Here is a 17,516-nt window from a genome sequence, read left to right as displayed (position 1 = left end):
CACCTTGTGCAACCACTTCCCAAGCCTCGTCACTGAGGTGTCCTCCTTAGCACTTTATTTTTGAAGCATGCCCTTGCTAAGGTGAGTCAGTGTGAGGAGACCAAACTCACATTCTAAAAAGAGATTTGACCAGAAACAAAGGAAAAAACGAAATAAACAGAAATCCAGTAAACAAAGAATGATAGGAAAACGATTCAGCAGTTTCTTGTACAGTCAGACAAATTCTTACCATATGACCTAGAAATCCCACTCATAGGTATTTACTCAAGAAAAATTAAAACTTATGTTCGCACAAAAACCTATTTGAAAATGTTTACAGTGGCTTTATTCATAATCACCCAAACTGGAAACAACCAAATATTCTTCAACTGGTAAATAGATAACTGTAGTACAGCCATATAATGGACTACTACTCAGAAATAAAAAGAAAGAAACTACTAAAATAGGAAATAGGATGCCAAAAACTGGGGATCAAAGAAAGTTTGATTGCAAAGGGAAATGAGGGAATTTCTGAGAAATGTAGATTTCTTATGCAACTGGACTGTGTGGGTGGTTACATGGTTGTACTGATTTGTCAGAACTCATAGAACTATAGACTACAAAGGGTAAATTTTATCGTATATAAATTATACCTCAATAAATCTGACTTTAAAACAGAGAAACCTTTAGCAACCCAAATATGAATAAAAAAGAAAACACACAGGCAAACAATAATGAAAATAAAAGAGGGGGTTTAATTTTTGACATAAAGAAAATGTAAAAATTGTAATTTAAGTATAACTTTATACTTTAAAGATAAAAATCTACCTGAAATTGCATGACCTTCTAGGTAAATATAAATGTACAAATTGACTCAGGTAGAGATATAAAACCTGAGTAGGCCAATAACCATGGTGGAAATTGAAATGGTAGGCAAAGATACACCATTCCAAAAACCATCAGTTTCAAATAACTTATAGATTAGTTCTACCTTCAAGACAAAAATAATTGCTGTTATTTATATTAGTATAGAGGAAATATGGAAAACTTATAACTTATTCTGCTATGTTAGCAGTTCTCAAAGTGTGGTCTAGGGATCCTGAAGGTCCCTGGAGCCCTTTCTGGGAGTCTATAAGGCAAAACTATTTCTGTACCAATACTAAGATGTTTCAGTTTTTTTTTTTAATCTCATTCTCTCATACACATGTATGGTGGAGTTTTCTAGAGACCAATGGAATGCTGTGTGATGATGTCACTGCTCTGACAATTAATAAAACATATGCTTGTACATTCTTTCTTTTCTGGCCTATGCTACACAGCATCCTGGATCTTAGTTCCCCAACTGACCAGGGATCAACCTGTGCCCCTGCCCCCCTCACAGTGGAAGCACAGAGTCTTAACCACTGGACTGTCAGGGAAGTCCCGGGTACATTCTTGTGTTTTAAAATAAACAAAAGTTCTTTGAGAATCCTCAATAATTTTTAAGAGTACAAATGTGTCCTGAGATCAAAAAGTTTGAGAACTATTACACTAAACTTATATTACTCCAATGGGAAAAATAGACAAAGGAGAAAACTACCAGTTTACTTACGAACATCAATGCAAATATCTTAAACTTAATTGTTCTTAAAACAAATAATTTTCACGACTAAATAAGATTTATCCAGAAATGTAAGGGATGATTCTATATTAGGAAGTCTACTAATACAATCTAATACAATCCATTACATGAATAGATTAAGGGAGAAAAATTTCATGATCACCACACTTTAAAAAATGATACATTTTAAAGTTCATTTCTGATTTTAAGATGTGAGGAAGTTATTGAACAAAACAAGAATTTAAAAACTCTTAGCAAGCCAGTAATTGAAGAAAATTTATTTAATTTGATGAAGTGAAGTGAAGTGAAGTGAAGTGAATTTGCTCAGTCGTGTCCGACTCTTTGCGACCCGTGGACTGTAGCCCACCAAGCTCTTCCGTCCATGGGATTCTCCAGGCAAGAGTACTGGAGTGGGTTACAATTTCCTTCTCCAGGGGATCTTCCCAACCCAGGGATCGAACCCAGTATCTCCCACATTGCAGGCAGATGCTTTAACCTCTGCGCCATGAAGGGCATTCATTATTCCCACAAAAGTGAGGAACAAGACAAAGATACCTGTTTCATTGCTATTCTTGCAACTACTAAACACAGCACTAGAGGTCCTAGCTGCTGTGATAAGACAAGGAAAAGAAACAGGAGCATTACAAAGACAGATTAAAACTATCACAACTTACATGTGATTTAATTTTCAACTCAGAAAGTCTAAGAATTAACTGTAAAAATTCAAAACTAATATTAAATTTTAGTAAAAGCTCGATAGAAGATCAACACAGCAAGCGCTCCTTTTCCTATAGACCAACTATGTGTGTATACTAAGTTGCTTCAGTTGTGTCTGACTCTCTGCGACCATATGGACTGGGGATGCCAGGCTCCTCTGCCCACGGGATTCTCCAGGCAAGAGTACTGGAGTGGACTGCTATGTCCTCCTCCAGGGAGGCCACAGAGTAACTGCTCCTGACCCAGGGATCAAACCTGAGTCTTCTGCAGTGGGAGGCAGTTTACCACTGAGCCACCTGGTAGCCATCCCTAAGCCAACTATAACAAAATAGAAAATGCTTAATGAAAAATATTTAAAATAGCAAGCAAATTATAAAATACTTGTGAGTGAACTCACCAGTGGGGTTTCCCAGGTGGTGTAGTGGTAAAGAATTCGCCTGCCAATGCAGGAACTGCAAGAGATGTAGGTTTGATTCCTGAGCCAGGAAGAGCTCCTGGAGTAGGAAATGGCAACCCACTCCACTATTCTTGCCTGGAAAATTCCATGGACAGAGGAGCCTGGTGGGCTATGGTCCACGGGGTTGCAAAGACTCAGACATGACTGAGAGACTGAGCACACAAACAAACTGATCAATATATTCAAATTTATATGAAGAAACTGTAAACTTTACTGTAAGACATTCAGTCAGTCAGTCAGTTCAGTTGCTCAGTCGTGTCCGACTCTTTGCGACCCCATGAATTGCAGCACGCCAGCCCTCCCTGTCCATCACCAACTTCCGGAGTTCACCCAAACCCATGTCCATTGAGTCGGTAATGCCATCCAGCCATCTCATCCTCTGTTATCCCCTTCTCTTCCTGCCCTCTATCTTTCCCAGCATCAGGGTCTTTTCCAGTGAGTCAGTTCTTCGCATCAGGTGGCCAAAGGATTTGAGTTTCAGCTTCAGCATCAGTCCTTTCAAAGAATATTCAGGACTGATCTCCTTTAAGATTGACTGGTTGCCTGGCAAGAGTCTTCTCCAACACCACAGTTCAAAAGCATCAATTCTTTGGCACTCAGCTTTCTTCACAGTCCAACTCTCACATCCATACACGACCACTGGAAAAACCATAGCCTTGACTAGACGGACCTTTGTTGACAAAGTAATGTCTCTGCTTTTGAATATGCTGTCTAGGTTGGTCATAACTTTCCTTCTAAGGAGTAAGCGTCTTTTAATTTCTTGGGAGAAGACAAAAATAAATGAAAACTACCTCATGTTCTTGGATTAGACTCAAATTAAGCTATAAATTTAATGAAATTCCAATCAAAATACTTTTAAGGTATCTATGGAACCAGGAAAATGTATTCTAAAATTCATCTGGGAGGAAAAAAAATGTATAAAAGCATTTAAGAAAATTATGAGTAAGAAAAACAATGAGACCAAGGAAAAATGATAGTAAATGTAGTTTTGGGTCCCAGTCTGAGTGAACTCGGGAGTTGGTGATGGACAGGGAGGCCTGGTGTGCTTCGATTCATGGTGTCACAGAGTCGGACCGACTGAGCGACTGAACTGAACAGAACTGAAGGTATAAAAAAACATTCTATAATGTTACAATAATGTAAATAGTTGCTTTGGTACAAAAATGGACCCAAAATTCAGGGATAAGGATAAATCCAGAACTAGACTCATGTACAACTTGACATTTCAAATCAGTTGGAAAGAAGTAGGCTAACTGTGTTGAGACAATTAGAAATTTTCTTAGGGAAAAACTAAAATTAAAATCCTTATTCACACTAATTGGCAAAAATAAATTTTAATTGTATTAAGAATCTAAGTTGGATAATAAAACTAGGAAAGTATTGAGATGAAAAAGATTATATGTCTAAAATATTCTAGGAGTAAAACACAGACCCCAGAAGCCATAATAAAAGAGGCTGATGAATTTTACTACATATGAAAACCTTTTGTAGTATGTAAGACAGTGTAAATAAGGACAAACAATAGACTAAATATATATGTATATATTTGTAACCTATAACAGAGAAAGAACTAATATCACAATGTAATGATGCAAGCCTTCAAATCAATAAGAAAAAGATAACAACCTAATAGAGATCTTGGCAAATAACATTCATTGAAAAAAGAAATACAAATGATCAATAAACATATTAAAGCATGCTCGAATTCACCAGTAACCACAGAAATACAAATCTATAAAATATAAACATTATTTTTTTATTCATTAAATTTGCAAAAATTGAAGGACTGATAATATCCAGTGTTGGTGAGATGTGGGAAAATGAGTACTCCCATTCACTGTCGGATGGTAGTCGTTTGGGAGGATAACTGAGCACACTCTAACAAAAATTTAAACTCTCATATCTTTTAACCCAGCACTTCTACTACTAGAAACTTACCTGCATAAATTATTGCACATGTCCATAGTACTTGTAATTGTAAAAAACAGGAAGCAACTGAAATGCTTCCAACAGACAAATAGCTAAATAACTCATAGTAGTTACAAAATATGGAATAACATTTAGGAGTGAAAAGAACCAGGTAATTCTATTTTGTTTTGACGTGGAAAAAATTTAAAGATACATCATTAAGCGAAAGAAGTATGTTTATGATCTGATCCCATTTGTGTAAAAATCCAGATTTTTATCTACCATAAAATATATAAACGTTCACATGTATAAGTAGGCAAAGGTCTAGAAGGCTACAAACTAATCTGTAGACAGTATTTATCTTTATGGTGAGGAGTAAGATTAAAGAAGTCAAGTAAAAGAGACTTTTACTTTATAATTAGTATTCTGTAATTTATTATTTTTATAATGAGCACATATTTCTGTTTTACCTATAAATTTTCAAAATCAATCCAAAGAAACAGAAAAAAAAAAAACCTCCTGCAATATCTACAGTAAGAGGTGATATAGGCTTAAGTGAGAGCTTTGGTTTTGAAAGGAGGAAGAAATATCTCTTTCAGGCTCTTTTGAATACACTTTATGCATTTCCATTATGCACAACCATAGGCTAACAACTAAAGCCTGCAACCATATATATGTCTGCCTCCATAAACATGGAATTCCAGCTGAGCTATTTCAAAGCCTAAAAGATGATGCTATGAAAACGCTGCACTCAATATGCCAGCAAATTTGGAAAACGTAGCAGTGGCCACAGGACTGGTAAAGGTCAGTTTTCATTTCAATTCCAAAGATTTTGGCAATGCCAAAAAATGTTCAAACTACCGCACAATTGCACTCATCTCACATGCTAGCAAATCAATGCTCAAAATTCTCCAAGCCAGGCTTCAACAGTACGTGAACTGTGAACTTACAGATGTTCAAGCTGGATTGAGAAAAGGCAGAGGAACCAGAGATCAAATTGCCAACATACACTGGATCATCAAAAAAGCAAAAGAGCTCCAGAAAAACATCTACTTTTGCTTTATTGGCTACACCAAAGCCTTTGACTGTATGGATCACAACAAACTGGAAAATCCTTCAAGAGATAGGAATACCAGACCACCTGACCTGCCTCCTAAGAAATCTGTATGCAGGTCAAGAAGCAACAGTTAGAACTGGACAAGGAACAACAGATTGGTTCTAAATAGGGAAAGGAGTATGTCAAGGCTGTATATTGTCACCTGGCTTATTTAACTTATATGCAGAGTACATCATGTGAAATGCTGGGCTGGATGAAGCACAAGCTGGAATCGAGATTGCTGGGAGAAATATCAATAATCTCAGATATACAGATGACACCACCCTTATGGCAGAAAGTGAAGAACTAAAAAGCCTCTTGATGAAAGTGAGAGAGGAGAGTGAAAATGTTGGCTTAAAACTCAACATTCAGAAAACTAAGATCATGGCATCCAGTCCCATCACTTCATGGCAAATAGATGAGGAAACAATGGAAACAGTGAGAGACTTTATTTTGGGGGGCTCCAAAATCACTGCAGATGGTGATTGCAGCCATGAAATTAAAAGACATGTGCTCCTTGGAAGAAAAGCTATAACCAACCTAGACAGCATTTTAAACAGCAGAGATATTACTTTGTCAACTAAGGTCCATCTAGTCAAAGCTATGGTTTTTCCAGTAGTCATGCGTGGATGTGAGAGTTGGATTGTAAAGTAAGCTGAGCACCGAAGAATTGACGCTTTTGAACTGTGGTGTTGGAGAAGACTCTTGCGAGTCCCTTGGACTGCAAGGAGATCCAACCAGTCAATCTTAAAGGAGATCAGTCCTGAATATTCTTTGAAAGGTCTGATGCTGAACCTGGAACTCGAATCCTTTGGCCACCTGATGTGAAGAACTGACTCACTTGAAAAGATCCTGATGCTGGGAAAGATTGAAGGCAGGAAGAGAAGGGGACGACAGAGGATGAGATGGTTGGATGGCATGACCCACTTGATGACATGAGTTTGAGTGAGCCCCAGGAATTGGTGATGGACAGGGAAGCCTGGCGTGCTGCAGTCCATAGGATCGCAAAGACTCAGACACAACTGAGCTACTGAACAGAACTGATAACTAGAGACTGGTACGTATTCATCTCTGAGTCTTTGGTGCCTAGAAATGTGTTTGGCATTCAACTGATGTTAAGTATATGTTGAATGCATCATAATCTGCAAGATAATAAAAAAGTAGAACATACAGTTTTTGGTAACAAATTAGATGTGATGGGGTGACGGAGAGGGTTGGAGTGAAAACTGGTCTCAGTACCAAATAAGGAAAATAGGAAATGTGGGGAAAATTGTGACAATAGGTAACATTTAATGATTCCTGTGTGCAGCCACTGTGTTAAATGCTTTGTATCCATTATCTCGGGTTTCCCTGGTGGCTCAGTGGTAAAGAATCTGCCTGCCAATGCAGGTTCGATCCCTGGGTTGGGAAGATCCCCTGGAGAAGGAAATGGTAACCCACTCCAGTATTTTTGCCCGGGAAAGCCCATGGACAGAGGACGACCCTGGAGGACTACAGTCCTTGGGGTTACAAAAGGGTTGGACATGACTTGGCAACTAAACAAGAACAACAATCCATTATCTCACTGAATCCTAAGAAAAGCCTTATATTTCTCTCATGCAAGGGAAGAAGAGCTAAGGACTTTCCCAAGGTCACTTATCCATTAAGTATGGGAGCTGCAGTTGAAGCCAGTGTTCCAGACTCCATGCTCAGAGTATTCTAAGGTTATACTGCCTCTCCAAAGAGGAAAGTTAACAAAATCAGTTTGGATATGTTGTGACTGAGATTGCTGATGGGCTATTCATGAGATCAAGTGGTCCAGTGGGTTGCTGGATGTCACAAGTCTGCAGCTTTGTCAAGAGGTCAGGGCTAGAGATATGGATTAGTTTTCTATGAGAGTGGCATCTGGAAGGTGACCATTCAACAATCATTCAGCAAATATTTATTGAGCTTCTACATAAGCTCCAGGCACATGTTACATCAAACACTCACTTCAAACCCATTTGATTCACAGAATGCTTATCATGTGAAAGGACTGGGATCTTGTATTTTTAATTGCTGGTTATTTTCTTATTTTTGTGTCTAATAGTCCCCATTATACTGTAAGTATCTTAAAATACTAAATTTCTTTGTATTTCCCCTTGTTATAGGGCTTGAAGAATGTTTGTTGATTGAATGCTTGAGAAAACATTAGGAAATGAGCAGCCATTCACAAAGACTAGCTGTCTCATAAAACCAAATGTAGACAGAGTCTACATTTCTGTTACCAGCTAAAACTCTACAAAAGCAGTCAAGTCTCAAATCAAATACAAGACTTTTCATCAATGTCATCAAGGTTAATTGTAGACATCAGAAAGTGGTAATTTGGAGCAGCAGGCTGGCTGCCAGAAGACCCATGCCAGGTGGTACTTCCCATGGCAAATTTATCAAAGTCCAGACCCTGGCCCTCAGCCTTACTGGTCCAGGTTATACTGCCTCTCCAAAGAGGGAAAGTTAACAAAATCAGTTTGGGTATGTTGTGACTGAGGTTGCTGATGGCTATTCATGAGATCAAGTGGTCCAGATTTGAGAGAACCTAGGGGGGTTTCTGTATGTTCACTAAGTCGTAAAAAACTGAAGATTAAAACTAGAGTACCAGTTCATTAATATATGACCAGATATTTGCTGCCATCATCTTCTCCCTGTAGCCAAGTGATGTGCAGCCAAGTGACAGCCATCTCCCAAAGTGTGTAGCCAAGTGATGTGCAAAGCCAGACTCCTGGGAGACCATGTGGTAAGCCCAGAACCAGCACATGGGGCGTTAGTCACGAGATGAGGAGGTTTAACAGCACCAGGCTCTGAGCTCGATACAGAGGCAGCATGACACAGGAGCAGAGCACAGACTTTGAGACCAGAGAACCCTGGACACACACAGAGCCCCTTACTTCCTAGCAGAATGGCTGTGGGCAAGTCACTCAATCTCTGCAACTTTCAGTTCTTTAAAGGTGAATGATGGTACTGACATCACGGTCTTATTGTGAGGATTCAATGAGATAAAACATAAGATACTAGGCCAGCTCCTGTCGTGTGATAGGTGCTCAGTAAATGGCAGCAACATATCCATCTCCATGTGTTAGGGGTTAAGGGTTCAAGTCAGCCTTGTAGAATATCCTTTGCTCTGAACAAAACAGGGCAAGCAAGGCTGGGGTAGTGAAAGGCCAGTAAGAAGAATGCTGCAGTAATCTGGAACACAGATACTAGTGGCTTAAAACAGGGATGCAGCCACAGAGAGGTGAGGAGCCAGAAGATAAATATATATATATATACTACTATATACAGACTTGAAAGATATTTAGGAGATAGGCAGTATGCTGAGTGTTTTACATAATTATTTATAGTCCTGACAGGAACTTATAAAGTGGTCCATTCTTCAGATGGAAGTCAGAGATATTAAACAAGAGATATTAAGCAGAGATATTAAGCTGAGGATCGCATGGCAGTGACTGAAGTGCAATCCGAATTATTATTGGTGTGGTTCCAAAATCTCTCTTCTTCCTACAAATATACCACCTTGGTTCTCAACCAAGATGTCAACCATGAGGAATATAGTAATTTCTTACTATTGAAGTTCAGAGAAATGATTGAGTTTTTAGAAAATATAATTCGGAACAGATCAAGTTCATCACTATAATAAATAACGTCACTTTTGCTCACTTGCGTTATGATATGCTTTCTTGAAGGTGGGGAGACAAAGAGTGGAAGCAGAGCTCATGGATCAGAAATTGTACATCATTGTAGGTTTGTCTATGACGGAGTGCCAGGCACGTGAACTTTATCCACTGTGTCATCTTCAAAACGGTTTTAGAAAGAAACAGGCATTCTTGTTGAGCAAAGAAAGTCTTAGCTGGGCCATACAAGGTTTCATTGTAACAATGACAGCTTTTCAGACAAAAAACGTAAGTATTAATCAAAGGATAATCTCTTGACACTGTGTTCCTTAGATTTTCATCTTTCCAGCCACACTTGTATGCAAATTATAACCTATTTCAGTAACTTAATTTATTTTTATTTTTAAAATTTATTTAAATTGGAGGCTAATTACAATATTGTAGTGGTTTTTGCCATACATTGGCATGAATCAGCCATGGGTGTACATGTGTTCCCCATCCTGAACCCCCCTCCCACCTCCCTTCCCATCCCATACCTCTGGGTCATCCCAGCACACCAGCCCTGAGCACCCTGTCTCATGCATTGAAACTGGACTGGCGATCTGTTTCACATATGAATAATATACATGTTTCAGTGCTATTCTCTCAGATCATCCCACCCTCGCCTTCTCCCACAGAGTCCAAAAGACTGTTCTATACATCTGTGTCTCTTTTGCTGTCTCTGCATATAGGGTTATCGTTACCATCTTTCTAAATTCCATATATATGTGTTAGTATACTGTATTGATGTTTTTCTTTCTGGCTTATTTCACTCTGTATAATAGGCTCCAGTTTCATCCACCTCATTAGAACTGATTCAAAGGCATTCTTTTTTATAGCTGAGTAATATTCCATTGTGTATATGCACCACAGCTTTCTTATCCATTCGTCTGCTGATGGACATCTAGGTTGCTTCCATGTCCTGGCTATTATAAACAGTGCTACGATGAACATTGGGGTACATGTGTCTCTTTCAATACTGGTTTCCTCAGTGTGTATGCCCAGCAGTGGGATTGCTGGGTCATATGGCAGTTCTATTTCCAGATTTTTAAGGAGTCTCCACACTGTTCTCCATAGTGGCTGTACTAGTTTGTATTCCCACCAACAGTGTAACAGGGTTCCCTTTCCTCCACATCCTGTCCAGCATTTATTGTTTGTAGCAGCCATTCTGACCAGCATGAGATGGTACCTCATTGTGGTTTTGATTTGCATTTCTCTGAAAATGAGTGATGTTGAGCATCTTTTCATGTGTTTGTTAGCCATCTGTATGTCTTCTTTGGAGAAATGTCTATTTAGTTCTTTGGCCCATTTTTGATTGGGTCATTTATTTTTCTGGAATTGAGCTGCAGGAGTTAGCAACTTAATTTTTTTAGATGAAGGACAGTATCACATAATAGATTCGAACTCCTTTTCCATATGAACCAACAACCTAGGCCTTTTCTACTTTTACAGCTTAAATTTTTAACTGAAGCATAACATTTTATATTTCTTCTTATGAAATTTTGCTTTGAATTAGTTTGAGCTAAAATTTTCATCTTCATGAGATGGATATACATCAGATTCATTTCTCTGCAAATTTAATACTCATGACGTCTCTATTGCTACTTCAAATATTGCTTTAAAGCAATGGCTGTTTTCAGATGTTTTATAAATTGTTCATTCATTAGACAAGCGTCACTGCATGCCACCCAAGTGCCAGGCCCCTCAAGGAATCCACAATAAGGAAAACAGATTGACATGTGCCTATAATAATTGTTATAACATTAACAACAATTTGTACTATTTACCACCACCTGCTCTGTGCCAGACACTGTGCTAGGCCCTGAGAATGAAAAGAGAAATGAGAAATTTCTCTACATTCGGGGGTTTCCCATGCCTTCAAAGGGCTTATGGCTTATACAATCTGATGGGGGAGACAGGTATACAGACTAAATATAACGATAGAGTATGGTTAATCTGTATACTAAACTGTATATTCTAGCCCTGCTAGAAAAAATAATAGTATGTTGAGAAGGACAAGAGATTGAGAAGTTAATGAGAGATGAGGAGGTGAGCTGGAGGGGTTTCATAAAGGAAGTGACCTTTGAACTGAGTTTTAAAAACACATAGTTTTTCAAGACAGGAGTCTACTGTGTCCCTCTTTTTTTTAAATTATTTTTTAATTAGTTAATTTATTTTAACTGGAGAATAATTACTTTACAATATTGTGATGGGTTTTGCCATACATCAACATGAATCGGCCACAGGTATACATGTGTTTCCCCCAATCCCGAACCCCCTCCCACCTCCCTCCCCATCCCATCCCCCTGGGCTGTCCCAGAACACTGACTCTGGGTGCCCTGCTTCGCATGGAACTTGCACAGGTCATCTATCTTACATACAATGAGCTGACTCATTGGAAAAGACCCTGATGCTGGGAGGGATTGGGGGCAGGAGGAGAAGGGGACGACAGAGGAGGAGATGGCTGGATGGCATCACTGACTCGATGGATGTGAGTCTGAGTGAACTCCGGGAGTTGGTGATGGACAGGGAGGCCTGGCGTGCTGCGATTCATGGGGTTGCAAAGAGTCGGACACGACTGAGCGACTGAACTGAACTGAACTGAATTGAATCTCCGTTTCAGTACATTCTCTCAAATCATTCCATCCTTGCCTTCTCCCACTGAGTCCAAAAGCCTGTATCTCCTTTGCTGTGTCTCCTTTGCTGCCCTGAATGTAGGATCACTGGTACCATCTTTCTAAATTCCATATATACGAGTTGATATTACTGTGTCCCTCTTTGCTTGGCAAAGTAATAAAGCTATTCTTATCTACTTCCCTCCCCATCCCCCCCAAAAAAGAGTGTTTTCCAAATTAAGGGCAAAAGGAAGAAAAAGGATAACTGGTAAAGACGGATGTACAACAATTTTATGCGTTCAAGGAACTGTGAGCAATTTGGTAGAGATGGAGGTTACAAGAAAAAGGGAGGGAGGAAGGGTTAAGAGGAACTTGTAAGAGCTGAGACCTGTCGGGCAGCGGGCAGATGATGGAGGGCTTTCCATGTGGTGTTGCCTGTGAGGCCATGGGGGTCACCGAAGGGTTCCAGGCACGGGAGTTACAAGAACAGGGCTTGTCTTGAAACGGAACTCTGACAGCAATGAAGAGGACGGAGTTAGAGATAAGGAGAGCAGTTAGAATATACAGAATATATCTGTAGGTTGGGAGTTCTGTGGTGGTTCAGTGGTTAGGATTTTGGGCTTCTGCTGCCATGGCCAGGGTTCAATCCCTAGTCATGGAATTGAGATCCCACAGGCTGAGATCACACACACACACACACACACAAATATATATATTTGTAGGAGATTCTTATATGGAAATTGAAAGAGAAATACTAAGTCTACGAGAAGAGATCAGGTTAAAGAAAACTCAACAGAAAAATGAGCAAAACTTTGAATAAGTACATCACACACAAAAAAAATGCAATGGCCAATAAAGATATGAAAAGGTACTCTACCCAGTAACCAGGGAAATGTAAATAAGAACCACACCGAGTCATCATTATATATCAACAAGGCTGATGTAAATGAAAAGGTCTCACAATACCAAGCACTGGTGAGAATGTGGAAAAACAAAAATTCTTATGCACATGTTGGTAGTAGAATAAACTGGCAGAACCTCTTTGGAAAACAGTTCAATGTTAACTAATAAAATTGAAGAAGCTCTTATCTCAGAACCCAGCAATTTTACGTCCAGATTTCTACCCTAATGAAACTTATACCCTGTACCCCAGGGCACTTAACAGTACAAATATTAAAATATTTACAGTAGTACTTTTCATAAGAAGAAAAATGGGAAATACCAAAATGTATACCATCGTTAGAATGGATACATGATCAGGGTATATTCATACAATGGACTATAACATAGAAATAAAAATGAATGAATTCTAGCTACATGCAATAATATGGACAAATCCTATATTCTTAATTATGAACAGAGGAATTGAGACCCAATAGTACAAAACCACAATTTTACCCATCAGCTCAGTTCAGTCACTCAGACACGACTGAACTTGACTGCAGTTCAAGTTCAGCATTGACTGCAGCACGCCAGGCTTCCCTGTTCATCACCAACTCCCAGAGCTTGCTCAAACTCACGTCCATTGAGTTGGTGATGCCATCCAACCATCTCATCCTCTGTCGTCCCCTTCTCCTCCTGCCTTCAATCTTTCCCAGCATCAGGGTCTTTTCCAAAGAGTGAGTTATTTGCATCAGGTAGCCAAAGTACTGGAGCTTCAGCTTCAACATCAATCCTTCCAATGAATATTCAGGACTGATTACCCTTAGGATGGACTGGTTGGATCTCCTTGCAGTCCAAGGGACTCTCAAGAGTCTTCTCCAACACCACACTTCAAAAGCATCAATTATTTGGCACTTAGCTTTCTTTATAGTCCAATTCTCACACACATATATGACTACTGGAAAAACCATAGCTTTGACTAGATGGACCTTTGTTGGCAAAGTAATGTCTCTGCTTTTTAAAATGCTGCCTAGGTTTGGGATAACTTTTCTTACAAGGAGTAAGAGTCTTTTAATTTTATGGCTGCAGTCATCATCTGTAGTGATTTTGAAGCCCCCCAAAATAAAGTCTCTCACTGTTTCCATTGTTTCCCCATCTATTTTCCATGAAGTGATGGGACTGGATGCCATGATCTTAGTTTTCTGAATGTTGAGTTTTAAGCCAACATTTTCACTCTTTCATCAAGAGGCTTTTTAGTTCTTCACTTTCTGCCATAAGGGTGGTGTCATCTGTATATCTGAGCTTATTGATATTTCTCCTGGCAATCTTGATTCCAGCTTGTGCTTCATCCAGCTCAGTATTTCACATGCTGTACTCTGCAAATAAGTTAAATAAGCCAGGTGACAGCCTTGACATATTCCTTTCCCGATTTAGAACCAGTCTGTTGTTCCTTGTCCAGTTCTAACTGTTGCTTCTTGATCTGAATACAGATTTATCAGGAGAAAAGTCAGGTGGTCTGGTATTTCCATCTCTTTATGAATTTTACTTTGCCAACACAGGTCCATCTAGTCAAAGCTATGGTTTTTCCACTAGTCATGTATGGATGTGAGAGCTGGACTATAAAGAAAGCTGAACACCAAAGAATTGATCCTTTTGAACTGTGGTGTTGATGGCTCTTGACAGTCCCTTGGACTGCAAGGAAATCCAACCAGCCAATTCTAAAGGAAATCAGTCCTGAATATTCATTGGAAGGACTGATGCTGAAGCTGAAACTCAGCACTGGCCACCTGATGCGAAGAACTGACTCAATGGAAAACATCCTGATGCTGGGAAAGAATGAAGGTGGGAGGAGATGGGGATGATGGAGGATGAGATGGTTGGATGACATCACAGACTCGATAGATGTGAGTCTGAGTAAACTCCGAGAGTGGGTAATGGACAGGGAGGCCTGGCGTGTGCAATCCATGGGGTAGCAAAGAGCCAGAATTGTCTGAGCGACTGAACTGCATACAGTCAAAGACTTTGGTGTAGTCAATAAAGCAGAAGTAGATGTTTTTCTGGAACTTTCTTGCTTTTTTTTTTTTTTTAAACACACTTGATTTATTTTGTATAAAAGGGTTAAGTTTACAACTAAACTTTTATAAAAAGTTTAGCATGAATAAGTACATCATTACACTTTGTATGCAGAAATGTACATTTCTGCCACTAAACAAGAAAACTCTAATTAAAGAGTTCACAAGGTTTCACTCAGTATATATATATTTATATATAAATATATACACAGCATTCAGTAGGCTTGTGTCAAAAAGGTAATTTCTGACCAAAAGACTTCATTTAAGTAACTAAATACTGGATCCTTCTGGTATTCACGCTCCACCTTTGAAAAAAGTCAAAGTCTGCTTAAATTGGGCAATTCCTTGTAATTTTAATGTTTTCGTTCCCCATGGTGGGAATAGTATATAAAGAAAACCTTCCAACTGCAGAAAGGGCATTTAAAAGACTTTTTCATAAATAACTAATATCACACTCCAGGTCAGAAAACACCCTGGGGAAGTTGATCTTTCTTAAGTTTTCCTTCCATTTTTTTTTTAAAAAGGTCCATTTGACTTGCCCTCCTTGTGAAATGGTTGAAAAATAAGTTCAGTGCCTTAAAAGAGCCTGTGGATTTGTTGTTGTTGTGCAAATGGGGAAAAAAAGTCATATACACCATTTATTCAGCCACAGAGCGCTTTGCTGTCATTTGACATTAACTCAGAAGGGATTCAGAAGCCTGCAAGGACAGGATGCTGACGTCGGTGTTGGGGGCGGTGAGCAGCATCCTGGAGGCCTGGCTCTGGGTCGCCGGTGGTGCACGCTAACAATGGTGGGGTGCGAGTCCAGCGCGATCTGCAAGTCCAAGATGCAGTCGATGACGTGCTGCAGGATTTCCATCTTGCTCACCTTCTTGTTCTGCGGGATGCCGGGCACCAGCTCCTTGAGCTTGGAGTAGCAGTCCTTCACGTTGCACAGCAGGCTCATCGGGTCGTCCACCGGGGTTTTGCTCCGGGAGATGCCCAGGCTGTGGTCCGAAAGGCTGTTTTTCCTAATGGATCTCACTGGACTGAAGGCTTTCATGCAGACCGCGGGGAAAGGAAGCGAAGCGATTGGGAGGAGGGAAGCGGGCTGCCCCGAAGCTCAGGCCGCCGCCACCGCTGCCACCGCTGCCTGTGAAGCTCACTGCGCTCCGCACCATACTAGGCTCAGAATCTCTCTTGCTTTTTTGATGATCCAGTGGATGCTGGCAATTTGATCTCTGGTTCCTCTGCCTTTTCTAAAACCAGCCTAAACATCTGGAAGTTCTCGGTTCATATACTGCTGGAGCCTGGCTTGGAGAATTTTGAGCATCGATTTGCTAGCATGTGAGATGAATGCAATTGTGTGGTAGTTTGAACATTCTTTGGCACTGCCTTTCCTTGGGATTGGAATGAAAACTGACCTTTTCCAGTCCTGTGGCCACTGCTGAGTTTTCCAAATTTGCTGGCATATTGAGTGCAGCACTTTCACAGCATCATCTTTCAGGATTTGAAATAGCTCAGCTGGAATTCTATCACCTTCACTAGCTTTGTTCGTAGTGATGCTTTCTAAGGCCACTTGACTTTGCATTCCAGGGTGTCTGGCTCTAGGTGAGTGATCACACCATTGTGATTATCTGGGTCATGAAGATGTGTTTTGTACAGTTCTTCTGTGTATTCTTGCCACGTCTTCTTAATATCTTCTGCTTCTGTTAGGTCCATACCATTTCTGCCCTGTATTGAGCCCATCTTTGCATAAAATGTTCCCTTGGTATCTCTCATTTTCTTGAAGAGATCTCTAGTCATTCCCATTCTATTATTTTCCTCTATTTTTTTGCATAGATTACTGAGGAAGGCTTCCTTATCTCTCCTTGCTATTCTTTGGAACTCTGCATTTAGATGCTTATATCTTTCCTTTTCTCCTTTGCTTTTCGCTTGTTTTCTTTTCACAGCTATTTATAAGGCCTCCTCAGATGACCATTTTGTCTTTTTGCACTTCTTTTTCTTGGGGATGGTCTTGATCCCTGCCTCCTATACAATGTCACAAACCTCTCTCCATAGTTCTTCAGGCACTCTGTCTATCAGATCTAATCCCTTGAGTCTATTTGTCACTTCCACTGTGTAATTGTAAGGGATTTGATTTAGGTCATACCCGAATGGTCCAGTGGTTGTCTCTACTTTCTTCAATTTAAGTCTGAATTTTGCAATAAGGTATTCATGGTCTGAGCCACAGTCAGTTCCCAGTCTTGTTTTTGCTGACTGTATAGAGCTTCTCCATCTCTGGATGCAGAGAATATAATCAACCTGATTTCGGTGTTGACCATCTGGTGATATCCATGTGTAGAGTCTTCTCTTGTGTTGTTGGAAGAGGGTGTTTGCTATGACCAGTGCATTCTCTTGGCAAAACTGTTCGCCTTTGCGCTGCTTCATTTTGTATTCAAAGGCCAAATTTGCCTGTTACTCCAGGTGTCTCTTGACTTCCTACTTTTGGATTCCAGTCTCCTATAATGAAAAGCACATCTGTTTTGGGTGTTAGTTCTAGAAGG

At 39.8% G+C, this 17,516-nt stretch overlaps 1 protein-coding gene and 1 pseudogene across 5 annotated transcripts in view; both read right to left on the bottom strand.

The window, feature by feature from the left end:
* The window catches only part of RNF220 (ring finger protein 220), a 262,206-nt gene that overhangs the window by 210,443 nt on the left and 34,247 nt on the right, over positions 1 to 17,516 (bottom strand). The gene's annotated exons all lie outside the window — the stretch shown is intronic.
* Positions 15,620 to 16,194, bottom strand: LOC102189541 (annotated as a pseudogene).

Source organism: Capra hircus, chromosome 3 (assembly GCF_001704415.2).
Source record: "Capra hircus breed San Clemente chromosome 3, ASM170441v1, whole genome shotgun sequence".
Lineage (NCBI taxonomy): Eukaryota > Metazoa > Chordata > Mammalia > Artiodactyla > Bovidae > Capra > Capra hircus.
Note: the sequence above shows the minus strand (reverse complement) of the source record. Positions and strands in the feature narration are given on the sequence as shown.